The sequence below is a fragment of the Eschrichtius robustus genome, chromosome 3 (genome assembly GCF_028021215.1).
Source record: "Eschrichtius robustus isolate mEscRob2 chromosome 3, mEscRob2.pri, whole genome shotgun sequence".
Lineage (NCBI taxonomy): Eukaryota > Metazoa > Chordata > Mammalia > Artiodactyla > Eschrichtiidae > Eschrichtius > Eschrichtius robustus.
In genome coordinates, this window is record NC_090826.1 from 124506369 (window position 1) to 124533134 (window position 26766).

Sequence of the window (26766 nt, forward strand, 5' to 3'; positions counted from 1 at the left end):
AAAGAAAAAAACAGAAAAATCCACAAAATCCATCCCCTCAGACCAAAAGCTAGTTCTTTGAAAAGCACGATGAACTTGATAAACTCTAGACTGACAAAGAAAAAAAAACCTTAGGCAGAAGACATGTCTACCTAATTATAATCCAATACTTGGTGTGGCAGAGATATGTAGTTATTAATCAAAATCCATTTACTGGTTCATCTTTCAATATTATTCCCAAGTTTTAGATGGGTAAATGATTACCTAACCAAAGATTCCATTTCCCGGCCTCCCTTGCAGCTAGATATAGCCATGAGATTAAGTTCTGTCCAATAGGATGTCAGTGAAAGTGATGGGTGTATCCTTCCTGGCTGTATCCTTCCGGGCTGTATCCTTAAAGAGAATGAGCAAATTGGCCTCAATTCCTCCCTTCTTACCAGCTGAGATGCAGATAAGTTTATGAGAGCTATACAAAATACCCTAGAGCCAAAGATGAAATCTGTGTGTTGAGGATGGCAGAGGTGCCCTACCACGGATTGCCTGCTTCTTCACTGTTGTATGAAAGAGATAAAATTCTACCTGCTTAAGCCATCCTATTTTGGAGTCTCATTTTCAAAGCAGATTAAATTGAACTTTAATTAATATATAAGGTACGCACTACAATTGCAAACACCTAACATTTGAAGGCATTGTCTAGGTGATTGGGCAGGGAGCAGTGAAAACATAGATATTGTGGCTGAAAAGCATATGGCCCTTATTATACAAATAAGAGCAAAATATTTGTTAGAAGTATCATCTATGATACCTTAGAAGGATGATCATGTTCTTACTCAGCCTTGAGTTCTAGAAAACGTCATTGGAAAATATAGGAGTTTATTGGATATTTTTTGGCCTTTATGTTAAAAATTCTTCGACAGAGAACTCCGGCAAGAAGTAGCTATTTTTCAAGCAAAGGGAAAAGATATACAGCTCTGTTAAGGGAGGCTCATTCTTCCTTGAACCAGGAATTTAAATACCCTGGGATGACAGCTTTGAAAAAGAACAATTTTTCTCTCCCACCAACTTAGGACAAGAGACTGTGTCTTTCTCAAGTGCCTCGTTCTAGTCTTCTCTGTAAGACAAAGGGAACCAGCCCAGGAGCAGTATCAGACTAAGGGTGTTGTCTTCCCACCCAAGCCTGTTGTTTCAGGTGACTTCAAGATAGGCACCACTGAACTCAGTGAAAGAGAGATGGGTAAGGCACAGAGACCAATGAATAAGAAGAGAGTCAACAGGTTTAAGAATGTTGTCTGAGGAAGCACTTTGATTATGGTTATTTATATTTTTCTGGACATAAAACAAGCCTGGAGCTAATAACCTAAAATCCGATGAAGTCTTTGAAGAGATTATAATACTGAAGGAAACACAAACATTGTTTTCAAAGGTTTGTGACTATTCAACTCTAAAGCATCACCTGGGCTCCCAAACCTGTACCATCAGAAAGTGAGTTGTGAAATCTGAGAAGCCCCTACAGAAGGCATATTATTCCATGTCTACACCAGATGTAGCTGTGGAGTATAGGAAAGAAGAGAGCTCCACAGATTGTAGAAGCATGGTCTAAGCAAGACCCTTTTTCCAAAGCTCCATCTAACTCATTGTAGCAAAGAGGGTCTACCCCAGGTGCAAAAAGCCAAGGACACTGGAGCTCTGATTGTTTCCATTCCCAGCTCCTGCTTGTAGGGCAGAGTGTCCATGCCATAAGGGGAAATACCGAAAAATAGGGCTGCTACCCTCTTACATCTCCAATTGGTAGGGTGTGGTATTACTCTACAAAAGGTAGGCCACCCCGTTACCCTTGTCTCCACCTCCAATGGGATATCACAGCATATGCCCAAGAGCTGGCATGCTGCAACTAAAAGATCCCGCGTGCTGCAACTAAAGATCCCGCACGTGGCAATGAAGATCCTGAGTGCCGCAAATAAGAGTTGGTGCAGCCGAATAAATAAATAAATATTTTAAAATATATATATAAAAGAAGGGGGAAAAGTCTGAGCAGTGACATCAGAGGTTACACACCGCAAGGAAAATATACTTCACAGAATTTGTCCACGCAAGCCACCAAGCAAATAAACTAACAAAACCCCCCAGCAACATTAAAAAGCCCTGGAATGGGAGAAGGGAACTAATCAGAATCCAGACTTACTACAATAACTTAAATGTCAAGTTTTCAACAAGAAATCATGAGACATTTGGAGAAACAAGATAGTGTGATCTTTGTATGGGAAAAAAAAAAATAGCAGGCAATAAAACTACCTTTGAGGGGACCCAGATGTTAGACGTAGCAGACAAAGACTTCAGTGCAGCAATGATAAATGCATTCAAAGAACTAAATGAAACCATATTTAAAGAATTAAAAGTAAGTATGATGACAATGACTCATCAAATAAAGAATATCATTGAGACAGAAATTATAAAAATGAATGAAATAATAATTCTGTAGTTGAAAGTACAGTAACTGAAGTGAAAAACTCACTATAGGGCTCAATAGTATATTTGGCTGGCTGAATACAGAACTTGTGAACTTGAAGCGAGATCACTGGAAACTATATAACCTAAAGGACAGAATGAAAAAAATAAAGGAAAATAAACAAAGCCTCAGAGACCTCATTTAGTGCACCAACATATGTGTAATGAAAGTATCAAAAGGAATGGAGAATGAGAAGGGGGCAGAAAAAATATTTTAATAAACGGTTGAAAACTTACCAAATATTGTGAAAACATATTAATCTACACTGCCACGAAGCTCAACAAATTCTAAGTAAGATAAACACAAAGAGGCCCATGCCTAGACACATTATTATTAAAATGTTGAAAGTGAAAGCCAAAGAGAAAATGTTGAAAGCAGCAGGGGAAGACTGACTTATCGCAACAAGAGAACACCAATAAGATTACTAGCTTAGTTTTCATCAGAAATAATCAAGTGTGGAGGCAATGAGATAATATATTCAAAGTGCTTAAATTTAAAAAAAACAAAAAACTGTCCACCAAGAATCCTATGTTCAGTAAAACTATGTTTCAGAAGGGAAGGTGAAATAAAGACATTCTGAAACAAGGGCTGAGAAAATTGCTAGCAGGAAAATCACCTTACAAGAAATACTAAAGGAATTTCTTCAGACTGAAAGGAAGGGACACCAGATAGTATTTTGAATCTACATGAAAAAAAAAAAGACTGCCTCTGTAGGAAATTATGTAAAAATAATAGAAGACCATATATTTAAAAATTGGAGAGAATAACACTATAGTAGAGCAATGAAGTGACATCAATAATAACTTGAATCCACACAAAAAATAAAGAGAACTGGAAAAATCAATATAAAAACTTTATAAAGATATTTTTTCTTAGTTTCTTCAAAGACATATGATTATATAAAACAACAATTATAACATTGTGTTGTTGGGTTTGGAATACATATAGACATACTATATATGACAGTAATAGCACAAAGAAGGGGACAGGGAATGGAGCTATAGTAGGACATCTTTTCTACATCTCACTGGAATTAAGTAAGTATAAAATATGAAGTAGCCTCTAATAAGTTTTTTATTCTAAACTTACAGCATCTATTAAGAAAATAACTCAAAAATATAGTTAATAAACAAAAAAGGAATTAAAATGTGTATTAGAAAATATCCACTTACTAGGAAAGAAGTCAGTAAAAGAGGAACAGAGGAACATTAAATGAGACATATAGAAGACAAAAAGTAAAATGGCAAACATAAAATCACCTATAGCAAAATAACATTAAATGTGTATGAATTAAAGAATTTGATCAAAAGAAAGAGGTTGTCAGAATTGACTTTAAAAAAGAACAAGATTCAACTATGTGCTGTCTATAAGAGGCACACTTTATATTAAAAAATATAATTGTCTAAAAGATGAAACAATGTATAAGATATACCATGAAAATAGCAACCATAAGAAAGCTAGAATAGACATACTGATACCATATCAAACAAAATAGAATTTAAGATGAAAATGTTAATAGAGATAAAAGGGACTATTTTTAATGATAAAGGGGTCTATTTATCAGGATGATATAACAATTATAAATATATATATGTATCTAACAACAGGCCCTCAAGATATATTAAGCAAAAACTGACAGAACTGAAGGGAGAACTAGAAAATTCAACAATAATAGTTGCAGACATCAATATACCATTTAGAATAGACTAGAGTAGAAAAGAATAGAGTAGAACAGAACAACTAGAGAGTAAATCAGCAAGGATATAGAAGACTTCAACAACACTATTAAGAAATCAGACATAACTGATACCTATAGAACTCTCAACAACAGAACATATAATCTTAAGAACACAAGGAATGTTCTTCAGTATAGACCATAAGCCATAACAGAAGTAGCAACAGTTTTAAAATAATTGAAATCATTCAAAGTATGTTTTCAGACCACACTGTAATTAAATTAGAAATCAACAACAAACAGAAATTTGGGAAATTCATGAACATGTGGAAATTTAAAAACACATTCTTAAATAACCAATGGATCAAAGAAGAAATCAGAAAATATTTTGAGATGAATGAAATTGAAAATATAACATTCCAAAATGTTTGGGATATACATTGTGATAAACATTGCAAAAGCAATGTTTAAAGGAAAATTTATAGCCATAAAGTCCATGGTAGAAATAAAGAAATTAAATAATCTAACCTCCCAACTTAAGAAATTAGAAAAAGAAGGGCAAAGTAAACTCAAAGAAAGCAGAAGTATGGGAATAATAAAGATTAGAGTAGAAACAAATGTAATGGAAAATTTAAAAAAATAGAGAAAATCAACAAAGCCAAAAGTTGTTTTTTTGAAAAGATCAACATAATTAACATACCTTTAGGTGGACTCAGAAAAAAAGAGCAAAGATTCAAATTAGTAAAATCAGGAATGAAAGAGGGAACATTACTACCAACCTCACAGAATTTTAAAAATATTTACAAAAGAATACTATAAGCAACTGTATACAAATTTGATAACTATATGAAATGGAAAAATTCCCAGAAAAAAATAAATTACCAAAATTGACTCAAGAAAAAATTGAAAATCTTAATAGAACTATAACACACAAAAAGATGAAATTAGCAATAAAAATCTTTCCATAAAGATAATCCCAGGCCCAGATGGCTTCACTGGCTAATACCAAACATTTAAAGAAGAATTAATAGTAATTATTAGCAAACTCTTGCAGAAAATAGGAAGACTTCTAATTCATTCACCATTCATTCACTACCCTAATATCAAAAACAAAGACATCATAATGAAACTACAGGCCAATGTCTCTTATGAATATAGACAAAAATCCTCAACAAAATACTAGAAAATTGAATCCAACAACATATTTTAAAAAATTATACATCTTGAGCAAGTGGAATTTTTCATAGGCATGAAAGTTTGTTTTAATTTCTCAAAATGAATGTAATCCATTGTATTAGTAGAATTATGGACAGAACTACATAATATTTATTGATGCAGAAAAATCATTTAACAAAATCCAACACCCCATGATAAAACCTTATAGGACTATAAGTAAAATTCTTCAACCTGATAAAGGTCTTCTATGAAAAATCTACAATCAACATCATCATACTTAATGCAGAAAAACCGAATGCTTTTCCTCTAAGATACGGAACAAGGTAAGAATGTCTGCTCTCACCACTCTTATTCAACACTGTACTGGAGGATATAGTTGGGTCAATTAGACAAGAAAAATAAATAAAAGACATTAAAACTACTAGAATTAATAAAAAATTTGGAGAGATTGTAGAAAATAAGATCAACATACAAAGTTTAATTGTATTTTTATACACTAGGAATAAATATACTGAAAATGAGATTAAGAAAACAACTCTATTAACAATTGCATTAAGAAAAAGAAAATACTTAGGAACAAATTTAATGAAGGAAGTGCAAGACTTGTACATTGAAAACCATAAAGCATTGCTGAAAGAAATTAAAGAAGACATAAATAAATGAAAAACATCCCATGTTTGAATGAACTTAATTGGATTAGAAGACTTAATATTTTCAAGGTAGCTATATTCCCTAAATTATTGTAAAGATTCAACATAATCCCAATCAAAATCCCCGGTGGCTCTTTTGCAGAAATTGCTAAAATTCATATAGATAGGCAAGGGATCCAGAATTACCAAAACAATCTTGAAAAAGAAAAACGTTGGAGGACTTACACTTCCCAATTTCAAAGCTTACAACAAAGCTACAGTAATGAAGTCAGTATCAGTGTCTTGCTAGCATAGGTACGAACATATAAATTGATGGAATAAAAATGAAAGTCCAGAAATAAGCCCTTACATTTATAGTCAACTGATTTTCAACAAAGTTGCCAAGATCATTCAATGAAAAAGAAATAGTCTTTTCAACAAAAAACTATGGGACAATTGGATACTCACATGCAAAAATATGAATTTCAGTCCCTACTTCATACCATACACAAAAATTAATTCAAAATGCATCACAGACCTAAAATTACAACTCTTACAAAAACATAGGAATGAATATTTATGTTGTGGGTTGGGCAGTAATTTCTTAGATATGATACCAAAAGCACTTACAATAAAGGAAAAAATTAGTAAGTTAAACTTTGCATTTCAAAAGGCAAAGTCAGGAAAGTAAAAAGGAAATCTATACTGAGATGTATACTAATCAGGAATGAATGCTTATCCTCACTATAAGTATATATAAGCATATTTATGCCATCATTATTCATAGGAGTTGCAAACTGGAAACTCCTCAAACAGTAGAATGTATAAACAAATTGTGGCATACTCATATATTGAAACACTATACAGAAGTGAAAAGGAATACACCATAGATTCATATCTCAACACATAATATTGAATGAAAGAAGCCCCACATAAAATAATGCATACCATTTAATTTCATTTATTATTAGATCATAGTTGTAGAGACTAAGATATGGTCATTGTTGGGGGAAAAGGTGGGTAGTGATTGAGAGGTCATGAAAGGAGCTTCTGCTATCTGGAAATATTTTATTCCTTGACCTAGATAGTGATTATAAGGGTATTTGCTTTGGGATAATTCATTGTGCTGTAATATGTATACTTTCAGCACTCTTCTGTGTAGGTATTATTTCAATTAAAACAAAACTGATTTCAAAACGTATATTAGCAGAAATAAAGAACAAAAGAACAGGGAAATCATGGTACAGATGAATTAATAGCAAATAGTAAAACAATTCAAATGTTCCAGTCTTAATAATTGTTCTCAGTACAGTCCCCCAAAGCATGAAAATGGCATTAAGAATTCTTTTATGAAGAATAATTCCTTTTCTAAAGGAATTATAATTTGTTTAAAAAACTAGTCCAAAAATTTTAAAACTCCAAACAAGTACTGGGAAAAGCAGGGGAAGGTTCAAAGAAGTGAAGTTGTGCTGAATAGACTCATCCTGCCTAGTCGGGGAGGTCAATAAAGAATTATAGATTACGTTTTATTTTGCTTTGCTTTTGAGGTTTTTAAAAACAATATACTTAAAAAAACATCTAGCTGTATATTGCTTACAAGAGATATACCATAATAAAATGGCTCAGGAAAGGTATAAATAAAGACTTGGACAAAATATATGAACAAATATAAACAAAATGAATTTCATAGGAATGTAAATTGAGACAGCCACTATGGCGAACAGTATGGAGGTTCCTTAAAAAACTAAAGGTAGAACTACCATATGACTCAGCAATCCCATTACTAGGCATATATTCTGAGAAAACCATAATTCAAAAAGACACATGTACCCCAATGTTCATTGCAGCACTATTTACAGTACCCAGGACATGGAAGCAAACTAAATATCCATCAACAGAGGAATGGATAGAGAAGATGTGGTACATACATACATTGGAATATTACTCAGCCATAAAAAGGAACAAAACTGAGTCATTTGTAAAGATGTGGATGGACCTAGAGTCTTTCATACAGAGTGAAGTAAGTCAGAAAGAGAAAAACAAATATAGCATATTAATGCATATGTGTGGAATCTAGGAAAGTGATACAGATGAACCAATTTGCACGGCAGGAATAGAGATGCAGATGTAGAAAACAGATGTGAGGACACAGGGGGAAGAGGAGGTGGGATGAATTGGGAGATTAGGATTGACATATATACACTACCATGTGTCAAATAAGTAGCTAGTGAGAACATGCTGTATCGCACAGGGAGCTCAGCTCGGTGCTCTGTGGTGATCTAGATGGGTGGAATGGGAGGGAGGGAGTGGGAGGGAGGTCCAAGAGGGAGGGGATATATGTACACATATAGTTGATTCACTTCGTTGTACAGCAGAAGCTAACACAACATTGTAAAGCAACTATACCTCAATAAAAAAAAAGAATTTCAAAATAATAAGCAAAGTAAAATGCATGAAATAGTATAAAGGATTCACAAGTCATTTTATGCACAATAATATATAAAAAGAGCTTGATCCACAATGGAGATATATCAGAATTGTGTGCTAAATAACAGAGTCAAAATATGTGAGACAAAATCTCTGAATAAAAATATACTGATAACACTCCAATAATGATTTTATTTCTTAACAGATAATCAAGATAATTTAAATAAGGACACTAAAGATGATAAATTTATACTGAACTCCATACCCTAGAAAAAACTACCTTCTCTTCCAGAGCTTATAGGTACATAAAATGTATAATATGTTATGTATCAAAGAAAGTATCAATAAATATCTGTCAATTGAAATCATTTAGGCAATATTTTTCAACAATCGACAATCGCACAAGTACAATTTGAAATTAAGAGCAAAAGTACAATGTAAAATGAAACAAAATTTCACAAAAGATCTGGCAAATAATTCAAGTTAAAGGAGAGAAATTTGACCATAATTACAGAACATTTTAGAAAATAATGAGCATAAGAATACTATATCTTAAAAACTTAAGAGGGGACATGGCCAAAATAGTAATTGAAGGAATATTTATAACCATACAGAAGATTAAACTATAATAAAATACATAAATAAATAGGTAAATAAAAAAGAAGTCAGAAAACAAGAAATCAAACCTAAGGAAAGCATAAGAAAATAAATAAAAATAAAAGCATAAATTCATGAATTAATAAAGCAAAATCTGTAGACTTCATGGGTAAACTGAAAAGCTGATTTTTTAAGGAGTGCAAAGTAAAATAAAATAAACAAGGTTCCAGCTCTAGCTCAGTGTGGTTGTATTCTCAAATTGACTGCAACTTATCTACTATGAGACAAGGGGTTTGTGCAAAAATGTAAATTGACTAAATCACTAAAGACACTGCTGATGCTCACTAACTTTTTTGTGTCATTGCTAGCTTCTCTTGAAGCTGTGCATTGATTTACATCCTGATACAAGCCCCTTATCTCACTGTGAACTGATTGGACAAGCCCTGCTATTAGTCCAATAAAATTAAGATAATGCACAATATACAAAATTAATAAAGAACATAGAGACAGTTACAAATCAATAGAAATCTAAAAGTCATAAGATTATACATAATAGCAGATGAAACTTTTGAAACTCATATAAATGAATAATCTTCAATGAAAAGAGTAATTAACTGAACGGATACATGAAAAAATATAAAACCTATAAAATGAAGAGATTAAAGAAGTAAAAGAAAATAACTGGGCTCATACAGTTACCCAGGAAAATGGGTATTAGCCTTCAATATATAGATGATTACCATACCATGTAAACTGTGCAAAGTATAAAGCAACTATGAAAGCTTTTTTGTAACCCTGGTAACAAAGATAGCATAGCCTTGACAAAGACAGCACAAAAAAGTAGTAACAGACCAATCTTGGGTATAATTTTAAATGCAAAAACTCTTAACAAACGTCTAAGAAATAGAATACAACATTTTTGAATACTAGTATATCAATACCAAGTAAGATTTAATGTAGAGAAGAAAATATGAATCAAATGATGAAATCTATTAATATAATCCATTACAGCAACAGATGAAAATGAAAAAAACTATATGATTTTCAATAGATTCAGGTATACATTCAATAAAATCAATATTATTTCCTGATCAGACACACATGGGTGCACACACACACCCACAAACAGAGTTACCTAGAAAGAGAAAAAATATTTCCTTAATATGATATAGAGTATGTTCCTCAGACCAAGAGCCAGCATCATACTTAAGGGTGAAACACACAAGGGAACATATTCAGTAAGCACATTTGTTGGAAATTGTTCTGAAAATTCTAGACAACTCAGTAAATGAGAGGGAAAACATAGGAATACTTATCAGAAATGGAGAAAATAAATTATATTATCATTTTGATTCTTTGATTTTTTTTAATGTGAACTGACATGAGAATCTATGAAATACTTAGAATGAATGTGTTTGAAATGATTGACATTATATGTGTATGTATGAACTATTAAAAGATAACATATGTATAGTTTTCTGTATAATATATAAGTAAATGATATAGTATATAACTATTAACTAATATGCCAGCAGTAAGTTTAAAAAATACAATGGAAAAATTAACATTGCCAATAATAATCAGATATGCAACTAGAAATCAACAATAAAATTTGTGAGCCCGTGTAAAAAAATTTTTACAATAGGATACAAAAAATGTGAATAAACAGAGAAGTTCCATGTTATAAAGATGTCAATTATCCCATAATTAGCTGATAAATTTAATAAAATTTTTCTGTTGGACCTATGAAAAATTAATCCAACTTTCATTGAGCAAAATAAATGATAGAAAAGTCAAGGAAATATCGAAGAAGAAGAGTAACAATTGGAGACTGCACAGGGAAATATCATAAATCCTTTAAAGCAACAATAACTAGTGTGGTTTTGATATCTGAATGTAAAGAAGCATTCGTGGAGAGGAAATAAAGATTTACAATAAAACCAAAAGTATAAATATTGAATATATTATAAAGGTGTCATTTCCAGTATGGTAAGGAAAGGATGATTTGTTCAATGAAATGGTCAGAGGCACCAGATGAACTATTGAAAAACAGGATCAAGTTGAAACATTGACTTACACCATATGTCAAAACTGAACTCTAGAAATACCAAAGAGTTAAATAAAAACATAAAACCATAAGAAGAAAACTAATATACATGAATAATTTCACAATCTTGAGACAGAGAAGATTACAAGTATGATATAATAGCCATTAACTATAAAGGAAAAAATATATATCACTTGATCAAAATGGAAGAAAAATCTGTAATTTTTAAAAACTAATGACAAAATGAGAGAAAATATTTGAAAAATGTATGAGAGGAAGAATGGTGTCTATTAATAACATTAAAAGATTCCTTTAAACAAAAAGAATAGAAAAATGTAGAAGTGATATTCATCAAATTCACCAAAGAAGAAATACAAATGGACAAAAATACATGTACAGAGCTTAGACTTATTGATATTCAAAGAATTGCAGATTCCATTAAGAAAATTGAATATTTTGTAATTAGCAAGGAGAAGGAAAAGGTATCTTCAAACATTTTAAATCATAATGAAACTGCTTTAATCTTTATAGGAGATGATGAATTGAAGATCTGAAAAATTGTTCCTCAAATGCCTTTTGACTCAGCCATTGCAGTTGTAGGAATTTACCATAAAGAAATAGAAACATACAAAATGTGTACAGGGTGTTTTTGGTCAATTCCTCCTGTTCCCTATTCTAGCTTTGGTGATAATGCTCTATCAATTGCAATGCATTTACATTCATTTTTATCACCCCAGGAGATAAAACGTTACCCCCTATTTTCCGAGTTTCACTATAGATCAATTCCCTAGCTGTGCCCTCTGGGCTTCATCATACCTTTGATTTAATTAGACTTTGTGAGATCAACACAATTACTGTTTAGAAAAATTTGATGACATGCCAGTTTCTTTACCTGGACCCCAATTTTAAAAGCCAGGTGAAAAGGAGGGAGACATGGGGGGGAGTTTTGCAAAACAGCCATCTTATAAAACACCTGGTGGGCTACCTCATCACAGAAAAGAGCAAAGAAGAAACCAGTGGTCTCCTTAGAAGACAAGCATTCTGGAGCCCATTTCTTACCACAGCGCCTGCAGACTTCAAGAGCAAATCTGCTTTTATTTTTCTTCTTGCTGCAGGTTAGTTCTATGACCTTTATTTCCTCGAAGAACTTGGAGCTTAACAGGTACTTCAAAATTTTTATTTTATGGCATATAATTGCATAATTAGAAAAATATCTCTGTGTTCTATATAGGCAATAGAAAGAAAAAGGCTAATTAGTATGGAATATTCACAAGGGAAGGAAAAAATAGACCAAGAATTCATCAAAAGAGCAACTTATTACCATTTCCCGCAGGGTATAAGAAGGGTTGGGAATAGCATCTGCTGCATGTATGGAGAGGGATTTGGCCTGCTGAGAATTTATTTGGGCTTGTTTCAGATGAGAGGATAAATGGACAGACATGATCAGAAACTAGAGTTTAAGGGGAGCTGCCGGAGTCCTGAGGCGATATAAATGATCAAGGACACACCTATAATATACTAAACACAAATCACATGTGCTAATAGCTTTTCATTTCAACAGCCAAGGAATCTAAATACCCTGAAAAAAAAGTATTTGACTAGACATTTTTGACATTTGAAAGGTGATTTTTCAAACAAATTTATATATCTTAGTGGAAATGTAATAGCCTTGGCATTTAAAAATGGACAGTGAGTATTTGGGTCGACTTTTGAAATTAATAAATGCAATGTTCTTTATCCATGTATTTCTGTGATTCATTTTCCTTGTTAATATAGGCTCATTCTGCTATTGTGTGGTCCAGCGTGCGGCTGACATTATAATTCTGCTAAATACTTGGAATACCTATGCTATGCATTAACTGGTGTACTCAGGGGGGATTATTTAGGTGCTTGCTGTTGTCATTGGCTAAACTCATTGTTATAGTCTCTGGATACATTTTCAAGTAGTAACAAAACATCAGTGGTACAGGGTAATGTTAATAAGCCTTAAATGAAAAGAACTTACCAAGGAATCTAGATTGGAAAATAGTCATATTTTAATAGCTGCTCTAATCCACTATAATAAAAACTTATTGAAATGCAGTACAGAGTATCATTCAGTTTCTCTGTCAATTCAGAGTAGAGAGCAAAGACACAGAGAGAAAATCACCACATCATAAGTGAAGGAAACATCCCTTAAGAAAATTCTATTACTTTGTGGTTCAGTTAAGTGGTAGAGGATAAAGCATAATGTTGTAGAGTAGAGAGGATGAGAATAGAAGTAGTGTCCTCAGAGGCACTTACAGGTAAGTGGCATTTCTGAATACCATATATTTTCTTTGCTCCATCCTTTGAAAAAGCACCCCGCCTAATCTGACCCCTGATGTTGATACTGCCTCTGATACTGGTGCCTAACACTTCCTGTCCAACCTCATTGTACCCCTTATGTCCTTTTGGTCCAGTCATAAAACTTCCCTTTCTTTTCTTCACATAAAGTCCAACAAGTGCCTGCCTTAGACTCTCTGCTTGAAATTCTCTTTCAGATATACACGTCTTGATTCCTCACTTCCTGCTTAAATGTCATCCATGAGTCCTTCTCTGACCATATTGTATAAAATAATATCCTCGCTCCTCTATTTCCTATAGACCCTACCCTGCTTTGTTTTTCTCCAAAGAATGTTATCATCATCTGGCTTACTACTTATTTGCTTATTTGTTTGGTCTCTACCTCATTAGAATGTTTTCAAAGAACTGTGTCTGATATATTCACTGGTGTATCTGCCCCACTAAGGTAGTGTCTGGTACATAGAAGGTACCCAATAAATATTTATTGGATGAATGAATGGCAGAATATTAATCTCTGGTGTGAAGGCAGTTGGACTAGTTTTCTAAAGACCCCTCAATCTTACGTAGTGCACACTCTGCCCCAAGGAGAATGTAACGAATGATACTTATATGATGAAATCTCTGTTGGGTTTTTCTTTTTTCCTCCTACTTCAAACCCTATCATGAGACAAAAGTAGGGATTCTCTGACCTAAATAAAGTAAACTGTGCAGAAGTACCCAACATAAATGTTTCTATAAGCAGATAGTAGTAGTGAAAGGAATTAAAAGTCAGTTTGGACTATAATTCAAAAAGACACATGCACCCCTATGTTCACAGCAGCACTATTTACAATAGCTAAGACATTGGAGCAACCTAAATGTCCATTGACAGAAGCATGGATAAAGAAGATGTGGTATATATACACAATGCAATATTACTCAGCCATAAAATAGAATGAAATAATGCCATTTGCAGCGACATGGAGGGACCTAGAGATTATTATACTAAGTGAAGTAAGTCAGAAAAGGAAAAACAAATACCATATGTTATAACTTATCTAAATATGGAATTTAGATAAGTGGAATCTAAAATATGACACAAATGAACTTATCTACAAGACAGAAACAGACTCACAGACACAGAGAACAGACTTCTAGTTGCCAAAAGCAGGGAGGGGATGGTTGGGTGGGGAGTTTGGGACTAGCAGACGCAAACTATTACATATAGAATGGATAAACAACAAGGTCCTACTGTATAGCACAGGGAACTATATTCAATATCATGCAGTAAACCGTAATGGAAAAAAAAAAAGTCAGTTGGGCAAAATCTGTGTATAAAGAGGTTTTTCATGGTGTGTGTGTGTGCGTGCGCACGCACGTGTACGTAAACGTATTAGGTAGAAGGAAACTATCAAAAAAAGAAATGTAAAAATGTGAAGTCATATGACCAGGAAAATTTTAGGAGTCAAACCTTTTTCAAAAACAATCTCCTTCGTACTTAAAAATAAGAAAGCCGGGCTTCCCTGGTGGCACAGTGGTTGAGAATCTGACTGCCAATGCAGGGGACACGGGTTCGAGCCCTGGTCTGGGAAGATCCCACATGCCGCGGAGCAACTGGGCCCATGAGCCACAGCTACTGAGCCTGCGCGTCTGGAACCTGTGCTCCGCAACTAGAGAGGCCGCGATAATGAGAGGCCCGCGCAGCGCGATGAAGAGTGGCCCCCGCTTGCCACAACTAGAGAAAGCCCTCGCACAGAAACGAAGACCCAGCACAGCCATAAATAAATAAAAATAAATAAATTTAAAAAAATAAGAAAGCCCACGTGAGCTAGGATTTTCTGTCATTCGACGTGCCTTTGAAAGGCATAACAGCTTTGAGTAGGATATTCCTTAAATGCATTAACTAGCAATTTTAGGGAAAAAAACTAATCTTGTATGATAGAAAAAAATTACATGGCAATAAAAATCTGATTTTATACTAATATGTTTCCAAATACAAGACACAATGCCAGGAGAAAGAATTGCGGTGATTGGTACTGGGGTCAGTGGATTAAGCGCCATTAAGGTCTGTCTGGAGGAAGGACTGGAGCCCATCTGTTTTGAAGGAAGCAGTGACATTGGAGGGATGTGGAGATATAAGTTTGAATAGACTTATGCTTCTATATGTGTAATGACATTTTTTCTTATCTGAAAAATAGGAATGCAAGGATTACAGCACTGATTTATCCTTCAACTACCAGCATAATAGTTGCTATCTTTATCAGTACCTGCACATGTGCTTTGAATCCCACTCCTTCCTTCCTCCTAAGGATGATGTTCAATTAATCTTTCTTCCTTTCAGGGTCTAGCTCCTTGAAGGAGAACTGTGTGCTTCCTCTTCCTTCATCTCTACCATCACTACATGATGGTCATCCCAGCACTTCCCCAAAACTGCTGTCACTGCCATTACCAATAAAAGTTGACAAATTGAATGGACTTTCTGCCAAGAATTTTATTGCCTTCTCAAGGGGATCCAATGATGTTAAAAACCAGCTCCTTTTTGAAACACTTGTCACTAGCTTCTGTGATTTCACTCTGTTTTCTTTCTGATTTTCCTTCTCAATATTTTTCTACTTGGTCTCTAAATGTTGCTGATTATAGCTCTATTCTCAGTCTTCCAGTCTTTTAACGTTTTGCAGGTTCCTTAGGATACTTCCTTATCCCTCCTTGGCTTCAGTTATCAAGGTGTCCTTTATTTTCTTGGTAGGAGAAGACTGAAGGTGGCAGGCCCAGTGTCTATAAATCTGCCACCAGCAACACTTTGAAGTGATTATCCTTTCTCTGATCATTTTCCCAACTACTTGCACAATTCCAAAATCATGGAGTATCTCCAGATGTATGTCAAACCCTTTCACCTCTTGAAGCACATCCGGTTTCTGGTAAGTGGGGCAGAGACCACTCAGCATGCATGGAACCCTCTTGTTAGAGCCAAGAGCCAAGCCAGAGCAAAATGCAGTAAAGCATCCATTCAGTCTTGGAGGTGAGCTTTACATAAATCTCCAGAGAAGTCGGCGAGAGCTTCTCTCCTCACTTTCCTCAGGAAAAAAGTATGGTGGATTGGCTGAAATGCCAGACTGTACACGCGGTGTTGGCTCACCCCTAACTACATTCAGGACTGCAGTTGGAACAAACTGAGATACATCTCTACTTAAAAATGCCTTGGTAGGGAGACCAGTTATAAATGAACTCTTTAATGAAAGCCCAGAGGAGAGTAGCTGTAACCAACCTTATTCATTGAGGCAAAGAGTTCTTGGGCAGGAGGGCAGCTGGGAAGAGCGGTCACAAGTCTGAGTTAGTCTCATTCCCAGTCGAAGCTGTGCAACGTGAGGAAGCGCTCTGACTTCTCTTGCACAGGACAGTGAGATGTTGTCGTCCAGACCGAAGGGAAGCAGGAATCCTATGTCTTTGACGGGATTATGGTGTGTAGTGGCCTTGAAACCGATCCCTTCATGCCACTCCATAACTTTCCAGGTATGTCCTACCGAATGCTAAGGCACTGGTGTTATGGGGTTTTATCATAGTGGCTATTGTTATTTTGGGAGAAAGTTTATAACTCTGAAAGGCATCTTAGTTTCAAAATAAATATGATATTTTCTGATTATAAAGAAATGCATGTTCTTTCAAGTTCCATTCAAATAATACATATTATAAAATTGAAAATAAAAATTACTAATACAACCACCAGTTCTGGGCTATTTTAAGAGGAAAGTGCTACATTTTACCACAGTTGGAAGGCAAAATGTGGGAATTGTTTTGTGTTGGTAGTAGTTTGGAGTAAATAGTAAGATCAAAGATACAGAAAATATATTAATAATTAGCTTTATTCCTGAATGTGTATCTATATGCATAGCATGATGAATATAAATAGCTCTGTGCTAGTGTCACTATACATCTTAGAAAAGACTGCAGTGCTATTGTTTACTATTTGGAAGCTTAAGCACCTTGAATATAAGGAATGGTACAGGAATGATTTACCTGCACAAGATCTCCTTCTTTATCTCTAGAAGCAGGATATATACTTGGTCTTTTCAAAGAGGGCTGGACCTGAGGCTCCATTGGGGTCTAAGGAGATGCTAGACTCCCTCCACTTCCATTGCTCTGAATGTCTGTTTCCCAGTGCATGAGATGATAAAGTTAAAATTGGTCAAAAGAAGTCTATTAGTTAGTTATTAGCTTATTAGATGTTTAAATATTCCTGTATTCATTCATTCAGCATTCATTCAAGAAATATCTACTGAGCACCAACTGTGTACCAGAGACTTAGCAGAGAATAAAACAGAAAAAATCTCTGTCCCCAAGGAGTGTACATAGCAGTAGATGGAGAGAGACACAGAAAGAAATAAATACGTGGAAGGTGATGACTGTGAAGAGAAACAATTGCCAGGGGAGGGCAAAGGGGTGGGTGGTTGGGGAGAAAGGCTTGTGATGCAAGATTAGATAAGATGGCCAGGCAAGACTTCAGTGAGAAAGGGGCATTTGAACAAACACCCCAAGGAGTTGAGGAAGTGATGCAGATATATGAGGAAAGCAGATCGTACAGAAGGAAGAAAAAAGTGCAAAGGACTTGAGGTGGGTGTGCACCTGACAGGTCCAGTGTGGCGGAAGTAGAAGAAAGAGTAGAAAGAGATGATGTCAGAGAGTCAATGTTACGCCAGATCAAGAAGGACCTTAAAGGCCATTGTTTGGACGGTGGCTTATGTTTGTTTGATTTGATTTGTTTGATTGATTTCAAGGTCTCCTCCCATATTGAGCCACAGGGCAAAGGGTTCATTTTGGAATAGAAGAGAAACATTTTATCTTGGGGAAAGGAGACAGAGGAAGAATAGATGAAAACATAGTAACTTTTAGGTGTTGAGGGACGCACCTCAGATTTTTATTGTTTCATAACAAAGGAGAAGAAAAGGTTATCTTCAGAGAGTGAGAGGAATTTCAGTAGGGTCAAGGGGAGGAGAAATAATTGAAAGAGCTGCAGTCAGAAATTGAATGGAAAACTGAACTTGACAATGATTGAGTTCAGAAACATTTAGATCTGTGCCAGGAGTTCACTAGGTGATCAAAGAACTGCTTCCAGGGGAAAGCTGAAGTTTGGGAGCATATTCTCTAGGGAAAAAGGAACAGGGCAAGGAATGAACCACAATTAAGATGGAGTAGGGCTGTTCAGTGTCACAGGAGGAGCAATGAAGGCCACATGTGCATGCCCCAATATTGTTTAAAAGATGAAAGACTAAAATATCAACCAGCTATTATGGCTTTGCCATATGAGGTTTTTGTTTAAGTCAGAGCATATTTTTAAACAAAAATAATAAGCTCTTATGTCCTCTCAGCTTCAGGGTCTGTGAGCACTTGTCCCTAGTAGGAGAGCAGAGTGAACACTGCTAGTGTTAGAAGGAAGGGTGTACTGGGCCTAGAAAGAGATGGAAACAAGCTAGACAGGGATGAAGCATGGTTTGGGAAAGCAAGACAGGGAATTGGGTCAGAGCAGTATTTGTAAATAACAAAGATGATGGATAAAGAAGATATATTACTTAATGAGGAGCCAAGCTCTTCTTTGAAGTCTTGGCAGGGTACAGGTAAGTAAAAAGGAGGCAGAAATAAAATATCTGAGTTTCTAGTAAACCTGAGATCATAAAATTTTTGGTCCAGAACAAAACTGTAGGAGAATTAATTCTGTCTGATAATGTTCGGCAAGCACAGTTCACAGACCAGGAACAGTAGACCAGAAAATGAGAGGTTTAAAGAGCATAGCATTTGAGTTTAGCAATAAGCTTTAGAATAGGCCAGCAGTTAAAAAATAAAATAAAATAATGGTCAATACTTGAGCAATTCAGGAATCACAAGTTTCAAAGGTCAGTGTGTCCACAGTTGGGAATACAAGAGTCCAGAGAAATTTCATGGCAAGAAAATCATTGTGATCAGCATTGGAAATTCTGGAGGTGATTTGGCGATTGAGCTCAGTCATGTAGCTGCACAGGTTTGGTGCCTAAATTCTCTTTCCTGAGATGCAACCTGCCTACCACCTTCTGAGATGTGATCATTGCATGAAATATGTGTAGTGTGTATTCATACACTGCTTCAATATTGATTAATTACCTTCTCACACCAGTTTCCTCAATAGACATCTTGTTAATCCATTCCAAAAAAAATAGAGAATGGAATACAAATAAATATTTCAAACTTTAGTGACTTCCATAATGTTTATTTTTAACAGAGTGTGGAGGCTTTACCAGCTCAGCTAAGAGTTACAAAAATGAACTTACCAGAAAACCATTTTTAAAATCCCTTAATATTTTTCATTGTCATGACACTTGACACCGTCTTCCAACTCCAATTCCTTCAACAGGGATACAGATTAACTAAGTGTTCTAGATACTACAATACAGTAATTAACAGATGGATGGGATATTTTGTGTCAGTTTGTTGATCTCTAGTCTTTTTGCATCATTGTGTTTTTACAGAATTTGGAATTTAAGAGATTGCAGGCATCAAAGACTGCCTTGGAGAAGGTTCAAAAGGGATAGTGGGTGAGGTCCAGAGGAAAGCTTGATGAGATCTCTGGAGCTATAAGCAACAAGTTAGGTGTTTCCGTATGTGGGAATGTGTGTGACTATCTGTTGGTCTTCCTGTCTTGAGAAAGAAGAACTCTTCAAGCTAAAATGACAAGAGAGTTCTTATCCATTTCTTCTCATGAGCCAATGAGACATATCTGAAGAAGTGAGAAAATGATCCTATGAAAGTAAACTGTTATATTGGGAAGCATCTATTGTGCATTTATTTGCATTCTCTCCTAGGTATTTCTCAGCACAAGGCGTGGTGCATGGATTTGGAACTGGGTCTGGGATTATGGGATGCCCATGGACACTGTTCTCTTCACTCATTTTAACTCTGTTGTCAACCAAGTTTACCCTACATTCTTAATCAACAGATGGGCAGAGAATAAATTAAATGCTTGCTTTAACCATGACATTTATGGTTTGCTTCCTCAACACAGGTATGTTCTAGGATTTTTTAAGAATAGTTTTGCTCCTGCCTTTTGGAGTCAGCAGGTCAAACTTGGAACATAAGGAAGATTTAGAGTTCAGTTTTACCACCTTGAAAATAGACTTCAACTATCTTAGGAGAATGTTAATCATTTCTTTTCTCATGTTTCTTTGGACCTTTCTATTTACTAACCTTAGAAGAAAAAAATTGAATTTCAGGACATGGTAGCAGCTTCATCTGTCCCCACCCTTCATGTTTTCAGGCTAATATGCACGTCTTTAGGCTCTGAGACCTTAGATGGTGGACAAGCAAATGGTATATTATGTCATAAAAATTAACTCCATTTTTCCAAGCCAAAAGAAAGAATCAGGAATCTGGTAAGATTCCAGCAATAAGATGGGAGACCTTGGGGAGAGTCCTTTGAAATTCAACACATTCTTTCTTTGTCTTGAATAGAACTCTGAATCCAGACAGCTGTGGTTTGGATCCTGGCTTCACCACTTTCTAGCTGTGTGATATTGATCAGATTTAGTTAACTATTTGTGCCTCACCTTCCTTATATATAAAATGGCTATAACATTAGCACCAATTCAGAGGGTTGTTCTGCACATTAAAGAGGAAAATACATGTGTAATTTATACTAGTCCCCAGCACATAGTAAATGCTCAACAATTTTCTGTTGTTTTATTATATTATTAATTTTCTAACTATATTAAAATTATACTCATGGGATTTTAGTTTTTGGAGATGATTGAGCGACAACATGGAGAGGTCAATGCCATTGAAGGAAGAATGTATTACTTACATTTCCTAAGAGAAGGAGACATGCCAGGCCACGCAGGGCCACATGGGAGCACTGGGTTTGTTCAGACAGAAACAGGAACAAGAGAAAAGCTGAGGCCAGAGCCTTTATTGGGGTTTCTGTGGGACAAGGAAAGCAGGGCATGGTAAACAGTTTAGGATTGGCTAGTTTGAATAATTCCCATGGGCTTTAATCTATAGAGATCTGCCTGGTTCCTAGCCCTGGGATGATTTAGGGCAGGAGAAATATTGGGTTGGGGTATGAGAGTTAGGTAAGTACTTGGTTGGGGCTACAGACTTGGGAGAATTGTTTGGGGCTATAGACTTGGGCTTGGCTGGTTCGCATATGAAAGACATGCTCCTGGCAGAGCTTTTCGTTATCTTTAAAACAGGCTAGCCCTCTCCCTGGCCAACAAGCTTTTTAAGATGTCAAAACATCATAAAATATAGAAAATAAAAGCACGATTATACGCTGACATCCAGTTTCTAGCTTGAATGATTGAGTAGAGAGTGTACCATCCTACAAAGGTAAGTAATTCAGGAGGAAAGCAACTTTGGAAGATCTTAGGAGGCTTGCTGATGACTTAAGGTTTAGAAAACTGTTTGGGACACTTGTGAGGTATCCCAACAGAGATACATGGCAAGCATTAGGATAGATGATTCTGAAAATCAAAGTAGAGATTAGGCTTGGAGTCATCAGCCCTGAAGATGTATATCAGAGTCTCAGTGATGGAGTATGTGATTGTCAGGATTAGGAAGAAGGAGACTGGCAAAGTTCGAACAGGTACTTCTGTTATTCTCCTTTGTGTGCACGCGCACACACGCCCTTCTTCTCATGCTGCCTTAAGAAACAATAATCTTGATTGAGTGTGGTTCTGGGGGAGAGGTTCTAGGCCAGAAGCTAAGGAATCCCAAATATTAAAGAGGAATCTGAAGAAGAGTAGCCATTAAAAGCACTGAGAAAGAAATTACAAGGGAAGAAGTAGGAGAATCAATAGTAAGGACAGGGAATAAGAAGGGGAAATTTTCTAGAAGAGAATGGTCAACAGTGTCAAGGGTAATGAGTCAACACATATTTTCTGAACCCCTTCTGTGTGTTCATTATTATGTAGGTAGCAAGTGTGTGAATTAAAAGAGTGGAACTATCAACTCCCAGGAATAAGTCATGCTCATTCCTGCCTTTGGACTTGGTATTTCTTCTGCCTGGAATGTTATTCTCTCAAGTTCAAAATATAAAAAAGACAAGCAGAGTCACAGAATTATGAACTGTGAATTATGAAAATTGTGGCAGAGTCATAAAGTAACTGGAATAGCACTACAGCACAATTAAAAGAGCAAGAGCTTTGTAATCAAATGAACTCGGAATTAAAACCCAGTTCCTCCATGTACTGACTGCATGGCCTTGACATATTACTTGACCCCAAAATTCCCTCACTTATAAAAATGGGAATACTTATATGCACTTTGCCGAGTGGTGAGAATTAACAATTAAGCACCTGACTTTTGTAGGCATTCAATAAATATTGATTGAATGAATGAAGATAAGCCATTGTGGTTGAAATTCTTTATTATATCATTAATTCTAAGGCTGAGAATAAAGTGATGAAGACAGATTCAAACCTACCTTAATGAAATGATGTCAATCACGTTATAATAATTCTGCTCATTTGTTTGCTTCTCCTTTAAAACGTCTCACATATTTTCCTAGAATATTCTGTTTCTCAAAATGTAGGATGTCACCCATCAAAGAAATGAAGATATAGGAAAGTGTCTTCCATGCGTTAAGATGGAAAATTAAGAAGAAATCTCTATCCAATGAAAACAATCAGGAGATACTGAGTCACCATTAGTAGCTATAATACAATATGTATCAGAAAACTAAGGGATAACATAACTGAACAAGTGTAACTCACTATTTAAAGGAGAGCCAGAGTGAATACTCTGGTAATGGGACTACACACACATTACCTTGTGTCTTGTCATGGGATGCAACTCCTTTCAGTCCATCCTTCTTCGTGAGCTTTGAGGTCTGCTAGTGAACTCATTAAACGCATGTCTTTGCATCTGTAAGGCACGTGCACCTGATAAAACAATGAATGGAGGGCATTGCAAAGCAACTCCTGAATCCATCTCCCCCACTCCTGTGTTACCTCACTCATGAGGTTCTCTACCAAATTGACTCTCATAGTACCCATTTCTTCCTGAAACCATGTCTTTTCAATAAGAAAACCATGTTCACATTTGAAATTTCTTTCCTAGGATTGAACAAATTATCCTCAGGGAGTGGCATGATGGCTGACGTAAGAAAGAAGAGAAAAAAATTTTGAAAAAGAGTAAGAAGCTGGCTTCTTGATGAAAGTCAATTGGAAGTGTTTAGGTGGAGCTGTTTGTCTTTCTAGTATTCGTTATATTTTTCTCATGATAGAATCTGAGTCTATTTGCCTGGATGAGATCTCAAATTATCAACTTTTAATTTCCTCTTAACCAAACATAAATATCATATATGGAATATTTATGGAATGGAATGGATAGAGAATGGTCTAACCTGGAAAATTCAGAATTTTGTTTAAAGTTCATGGAACACTAAATACAACATACAATTATAAATTTATGTCTTACCATAGCCTTAGAGATGTAAAGCATGTGAATATATGTGTGATGAAATGGAAAGATTGTTTCACCCTTTTAAGGTGTTGAGAAGATAAACCAATGTGAGAAATGAGATAGCAAATCATTACAGAATCCAATTAAAATTCTGATGTGAGGTCAGAAGCTTGTGGGTTGCACCAAATCTTCTTAATGGAAAATTATTCTCAACCACTGGGGCTGGGAATGTAATTTATTTCTATTCAGCATATATCTATTGAGAATCTACAATGTGAAGGTCACAGCGTGTTTGGCTCTATGAGCCAAAGCCTTCATCCTAAGAACAGTCAATTATCCAGTAACTTTGGTTTCAGAAGCTGGGCCAAGAACTGCATTTCATTAATATTTAAAATCAAATTAATGTCACACATATCTAAATAACTTGCCTGGACAATTCACATAGCATATTTCTCACCACCGATTTACCAAAATGAGACTAGATCCTAACTGAGAATTAATTTAATGGCCAAAGTACAGGATTTAGGAAAAGACAGAAATCTTCCAAAACCCACCTATTACTATCCAAGATCCTTGGAAGGATTTAATGGGGAAAAATACACTGCATGAATATTTTGTTAGAAACCACTGAGACCATAGTCAATGAAAACAAGAAAACTCATTTTATCTCTCAGTTTTTGGAGAAATCATCAACCAATGTTTAGAGGAAATTGTGCTTGGAGAGATGGAGGTTCTGATACTTTCCCCTTCTGGTTTCAGATTCCTGAATAATCCCTGTGATACACGCAGAATGCAGTGTAAGGATTACGTGGATGAAATTGCCTCTGAAATAGGAGTGAAACCCAACCTGTTCTCACTTTTCCTGTGGGATCCAAAGCTGGCTCTGGAAATTTTCTTTGGGCCATGCACACCTTACCAGTACCACCTACAAGGGCCAGGGAAGTGGGCTGGGGCCCGGGGAGCCATCCTGACTCAGAGAGAGCAGATCATCAAGCCCCTGAGGACTCGCATCCTCACCAGTGACCAGGCTCCATACTCTGTGCCATTTTGGCTTAAAAGTGTCTGTGTAGCCCTTCGCCTCTTTGTTCTCACTTTAGTCATTATTAAAGGATAATCCTCCTACAATCATTACGATATTAGAGATTAACAGTGACACACACTAATTACGAAACCGGGCATGTGCAAGTGTTTATCCCTCAGTTCAGATTGGATCAGTGCAGTGAATTGTCTAATAATTCCAAAATTACTCATGTATGAGTATTTGGCAAAATTGGACATTTCAGAAGTCCAAAGGGACAGAGTAACAACTTGAGCTAAAGCCGACCTGAAAATTGGCGATTTCTAATGAAATGGTTTATATGAAATCTTGCCCTGGCAAAGTATATTTAATTTCTATAATATGACAAATGTTCTAAGTTACCAAGTTCTCCTAGCCTCCTTTTATATGAATTGGCAAATTCTTTGTTTTATATGTAAAACACAGGCTAGGAAAAAGTATCTCTTCAATGATTTAGAAAAGTTAACAATGAACAAACGTCTTCACCAGAAACTCTTTCCACTAGGGTCACATTCATAGAATCATGGATATTGAGGTAGCAGGTTATTTCAGGTATTATCGAGGGTATTTTCAGGATATGGGGTGTGCCAAGGAGAGAAAAAGAGGGACTAATGGAAGTCAGGGAAAGAAGAAACAGGGAGAAAGAGCAACTATTTACAACATTTACAGAAACTTTTACAATTAATCAAAGAGATGAAATATTTTAGTCTCTGGGTCAGTCACTTATATTACAGGCTATGTCTGAGCTTAGTCCTGATACTCTGTAAAACAGATTTCTCCCCCAAATTTCTTAAGATATGATTGATAATAAAAAATTGTATATTTTTAAAGTGTACAATGTGGTGTTTTGATATACATACACAAAGAGAAATTATTACCACAATGAAGCTAATTAACATATTAATTACCTCATAGTTACCTTTGTGTGTGTGTGTGGTGAGAATACTTAAGATCTGTCCTTCTAGCAAATATCGAGTATACAATACAGTACTATTAATTATAGTCACCACACTGTACATTAGGTCTCCAGAAATTATTCATCTTATAACTGAATGTCTGTTCCTTTTGACCAACATCTCTCTATTTCCCCACCAGACCCCGGTAGCAACTCTTCTGCTCTCAGTTAATAAGAGTTAAACTTTGCAAAATTCCACATATAAGTTAAACCATGCAGTATTTGCCTTTTCATGTTTGGCTTATTTCACTTAGCATAATGTCCTCCAGTTTCATCCATTATACTCAAATGGCAGAATATCCTTCTAAGACTGAATAAAATTCCATTGTGTATATGTATCACATTTTCTTTATCTCTTCATCCTCTGATGGACACTTAGGTTGCTTCCATAACTTGTGATTAACACTGCATTGAACATGAGAGTGTAGATATCTCTTCCAGATCCTGTTCTCATTTCCTTTGAATATATACCCAGAAGTGGGATTGCTGGACTATATGGTAGCTCTATTTTTCATTTTTTGAGGAACCACCATACTATTTACCTAAGTGGCTGTACCAGTTTACATTTCCACCAACAGTGTACAAGTACTCCATTTTCTCCACATCTTCACCAATACTTATCTGTTAACTTTTTTATAATAGGCATCTTAACATGTGTGAGGGGATACCTCATTTTACATTTGCATTTCCCTAATGATTAGTGTTGTTGAACATCTTTTCACGTACCTGTTGGCCATTTATGTCTTCTTTGGGAAAATGTCTAATCAAGCCCTTTGCCCATTTTTAAATTGTTTTTTTTTTTCCATTGAGTATGACTTCCTGATATATTTTGGACATTAATCACTAACTGAATATATGGTTTGCATATATTTTCTCCCATTCCATAGATTGCCTCTTAATTTTGTTGATTGTGTCATTTGCTGCATAGAAACTTTTTAGTTTGATATAGTCCCACCTGTTTATTTTTGCTTTTATTGCCTGTGTTTTTTGTG

General features: G+C 35.4%; 1 pseudogene; it reads left to right on the forward strand.

The window, feature by feature from the left end:
- Positions 1 to 15345: 15345 nt before the first annotated feature.
- The window catches only part of LOC137760702 (flavin-containing monooxygenase 5-like), a 36674-nt pseudogene continuing 25253 nt past the window's right edge, over positions 15346 to 26766 (forward strand).